This window comes from Anoplophora glabripennis, unplaced genomic scaffold (genome assembly GCF_000390285.2).
Source record: "Anoplophora glabripennis isolate ALB-LARVAE unplaced genomic scaffold, Agla_2.0 scaffold1277, whole genome shotgun sequence".
Classification (NCBI taxonomy): Eukaryota; Metazoa; Arthropoda; class Insecta; order Coleoptera; family Cerambycidae; genus Anoplophora; species Anoplophora glabripennis.
The window spans coordinates 4,579-8,365 of NW_019417358.1; the positions used below are offsets into that span (position 1 = coordinate 4,579).

A 3,787-nucleotide genomic window follows, 5' to 3' on the forward strand; every position below is an offset into this window, starting at 1 on the left:
TTAGAAAACACATCCGTCGATCGTTGAATAATGCCAACACCTGCCAGTTTTACACCGCTGTGAACTATTTGAACGTACCATCTACTTGTAAAAATATTTTGACTTTCCAAAGAAAAATATACAGATTTAAACCGTCGAGGTCGTTTCATTGAAAAACTTTGTACGATTAGTATAAAAACGTGAAAGTCAGTCGGTCAAATCCAACGAATTGTAACCACTAGAAGGAGCTTTGGATGTATTTGTTTGCGAATGTACATAAATAAATCAGATCTTCAGAAGACACAAATTTCTATTGGTCGATTTAATATTCCCGCCTACGTCCGCATTTCGATGATTGTCGATGACATCTGTCAAAGGAAAAGTGTGTAGCCGCTATTAACGTATTTGAGTTTATTTGTGTTTAGTGTAGTGTTATTTTCATCTTATTGTTGTGTAGTTTTTATGTATGGACATTTATTTGGTGCTAAGACATGGTTAGAAAGTGTGTTATTTGTTTAAAAATTGCGAGCAGTGGTCTTTTTTGACAGGTAAGTAAACAAGCAACATGGACAGCGTTTGAGGAATTACATAAGGGCGTTTTACATTTACTACTTAATTAGCAGTGATAAAATACTGACTAAATCATTATCTATATTATTAAGAAGATATATTTTTTAATTGTTCAACATATTTTTTCTTGTTTCAGTCATATTATAAGTATATTATGAGTAATACCTGTATTTCTTAGATTTCCTAAGAATATGGAACGGAGAAACTTGTGGAAGCTTTCCCTAGGTGATGTCAATATTACCGACAACATTTTTGTTTGTTCTGATAATTTTGCGATGAATGATTTTCTGACAAAGCCATCAGGTATAAAGTACTTCGAGAGACAACTATTCCAATAATAGCTTCTACTTATATTGATTAAAATATACAAGTAAAAAGCCTTTATAGTTACCTAGTACCTCTTTACCTTTATATTTAATTTTTATAGATCAGACAGTTCTAATAAGGAAAATATTTCTCTAAATGATGTTTCTACGGAACAGTCATTGCACTTGCCGCAACAAAAACCAGAAAGTATATCCACATGTTCATCGCCATCGACACTGCTGACTGCTCAATCAGGCTTGTTATCTACTGCAAATATGGCTACAGATCTTTCTGAAATATATTTGAAATTTGGTGACACATCACCAAAACATTGATCAGTTTTAACTGCATCAAAAATAGGAATGGATTAACCCAATCGTAATAAAATTATAAACGTGAAGTAAGTTATAAAAATATAATTAATAAATTATATATCCTTTGTATAGTATCTACAACTAAATTTATATATTATCATTTTATTTTATATAAACACTACCGCCGTAAGTGTTTATATAAAATACATCTGGAATAGATAATTCATCATTTTTAGGAAAAGGCCTTATCCGCGATATTTTGGAGAATGCCATATTTCTGACATGGATAGTCCAAAAAGATCAAGAAAAAATTGGAGTATTTGTAAGAAAAAAATAAAAATGCAAACAATAAAGACCCGAAGTCTGCAGCAGGCAAAGAGTCGTCAAAAAGCCAGAATTTGTAGCCTTAATTCTCTTCTGAAATTTTTGAAAAAGAAATATGACTTGATGTATAATTCTAATAAAAACTAGAAAAATAAACCAAAGAAATTATAGTATCATTATATACAAGTGTTGGATAAAAGCATTTAATTAATCAGTAATGATGTCAAAATAATTTGAGTATAGTATAAACGGTTTATTAATTTTACTTCAATTTTTACCGTCTCATATCACCAATATATAAAAATTACTTACAAAATGAGTAATCCTTTCAAATGTGTATTGGTATTTTGTAAATTTTAATATTTTGCCTTTTTTGACAGTACGCCACGGTCGTTGCGTCTCATTGTTTACATTTGACACTATCTATCTTTATTTATTAGGTAGTTCTCTGTTTAGATGTTTGCTACCACAGACCACCTAGACTGGCCGTATCTAATTCCAATGCACTGGAACTAGTGAATGCAAAATCCGGGGAAGTGGAGTGTGGAAGGCAATCTGATCGCGCGCATCTTTAAGCAGATCCGGATTAAGTAATATTTTTATTACATATTAAACATTATATTGCATCTTATGACAAATATTCAATTTTAAGTTTGTACAGAAAATAGTATATTTTAGTGTCATATTAAATAAAACTACAAAATAATTAAAATATATTTATTGTCCTCTAAATAATATTAATTTATTTAATATTTGCCTTTTCGTAGATTTTACCGAATTAAATAATTTGACTTCATGATTTATTCGTACATCGATATACTTTTCACATTCAGCCCTTACAAGTTCTATTAAATGATTACAATTGTTAGGCAAATTATCGAATTGATGTTAATGCAAATTTTCAAATATGTTCGCATTCAGAAAGTTTTTTAATACATGATAAACAATTTTATTTTTCTGTAGCCTAGGTGTTCTGCTTTCATCATTATTAAAAAAATTTATTAATTTTTCTGTTTCTTGGCATATTATTACGACATCTCGAGATGGATACCTCAAACAACCACGATCTTTAATAAAAATTAATTGACTATACGAACACTGTGTATTTGACATTAAACTATTTACACAGTCTTCACATTTTGGCTTTATTAGAGAACTTGTTATTATTACGAAACCGCCAATATACAGGGTGATTCAGTCATAATGTCATTAACTTTAACCACGTATTCGGAAGGCTTAATAAAGACAGAAAATCGGAAAAAAAAATTTTACTCGACTTTTAAAAATGAAGGAAATCAACCCATAACTCCCGCTACAAGGAAATTTTGTAACGTAATGTCACGAATCAGTTGTCAGCTGAAGCGAACAGCGTTGCCAAGTTCACTTCATAATGTGTGGTTCACATTTACTGTGGGTTCCACGTTCCGCGTTAAACGTATGCAAGTAAATAAAGGAGCATGCTGTATTTTATTATAAATAATTTTAACAATTGTATTAACTTAGTGCAGAATGTTTTAACAAGCCTGACTTCTCGAAGTCGACTTTCGTTAAAAGAAAATAAATAAAGCAGATGTAGTTACCTGTTTGTAGGCACACCGTATTTTATCAAATAAAAAAGTCGGCACACTACTAAATACTCGAATATACAAAATACACTACACACGGTTACAAAACCATTAACAATTTAAAGCGTTTATTCAAATCTACAACCTTCCACATCTTCCGCATTTTTTCCAACTGCATCTATCATACCATACCGCGCAGCGAAGGTGCAGAACATCGACAAAATGACTTAAATGTGATAGAAGCTGTTTTAAATTTAGTCGAGGAGCAGCCTACTATTTCCACAAGAACAATTTCAAGGCGACNATATTTTTAGCTTTACAGGGTGTTCCATTTCGCGTGGGCGCTACATAACTTCTGATATATACAGGGTGTTCCACCTAAGAATGATTCTTCTTTAATTCTGCAATTGTAAAATTTATACAGAAATGGTAAAGAAAATATTTTTAGCTTTACAGGGTGTTCCATTTCGCGTGGGCGCTACATAACTTCTGATATATACAGGGTGTTCCACCTAAGAATGATTCTTCTTTAATTCTGCAATTGTAAAATTTATACAGAAATGGTAAAGAAAATATTTTTAGCTTTACAGGGTGTTCCATTTCGCGTGGGCGCTACATAACTTCTGATATATACAGGGTGTTCCACCTAAGAATGATTCTTCTTTAATTCTGCAATTGTAAAATTTATACAGAAATGGTAAAGAAAATATTTTTAGCTTTACAGGGTGT

At 31.2% G+C, this 3,787-nt stretch overlaps 1 long non-coding RNA gene across 1 annotated transcript; it reads left to right on the forward strand.

Annotated features, from left to right (window-relative positions):
* The first annotated feature begins 345 nt into the window (after positions 1-345).
* LOC108915080 lies at positions 346-1,240 on the forward strand. The gene is made up of 3 exons (XR_001964697.1): positions 346-527; positions 728-919; positions 977-1,240. It is a non-coding gene; the product is annotated as an uncharacterized LOC108915080 (long non-coding RNA).
* The last annotated feature ends 2,547 nt before the right edge of the window (positions 1,241-3,787 follow it).